Below are 674 nucleotides of genomic sequence, written 5' to 3'. Positions count from 1 at the left end.
AAAGTCTTCATCTCCGTTTTGGAGACAGGGTTCCACTTTGAGTTTGTCAGGGTCTGACCCCGCGTCTGTTCAGCGTACCAATTAGTTTCTGTCACTAATATGTCCCAAAGTTCATCTGTAAAAATCCTTGAAAACACATCCAGAGGGCTAGCGTCCACGGGGATCGGCTGTTTCACCCCCGGTTTGTGGGTGAACTGCTTTGCCTTGCGCGTGGTAACCCTCGGTTCGCCAGTCTACCTGGAATCCTCTTAAGCCATGCTCCTCTTCTCCTTCTGTCTCCCACAAATCCCACTCCTGTGCTCTATCCAAAGGATCATTCTCCTCACTATCTTCCAACTTAATGTCACTGCCCTCGCTGTCAAAATCCTCCTCTGTCATAGCCGTTTTCTTGCTCTTCTCTCAAAAATTCAAAAACAAATGCACATGTATGTCTGGTTGATTGACATGATTTTCAGCAAACCACAGTACATTTGGGTGGTCACATGGTTTTAAATGGCCAACAAGACCCGCCTCATGTGTATTTGAACCAATGAAGTGCGTTCTCTTCTGCACGCGTCATGAAAAGACCCCAAAGCATGATGCTACCACCCCCATGCTTCACAGTAGGTATGGTGTTCTTGTGATGGTAGTACTCATCATCCTTCTTCCTCCAAACACGGTTAGTGGAATTATGA

This window comes from Etheostoma spectabile, chromosome 17, assembly GCF_008692095.1.
Source record: "Etheostoma spectabile isolate EspeVRDwgs_2016 chromosome 17, UIUC_Espe_1.0, whole genome shotgun sequence".
Taxonomy (NCBI): domain Eukaryota; kingdom Metazoa; phylum Chordata; class Actinopteri; order Perciformes; family Percidae; genus Etheostoma; species Etheostoma spectabile.
The sequence above is the reverse complement of the archived record's forward strand: the minus strand, read 5'-3'. Positions refer to the sequence as shown.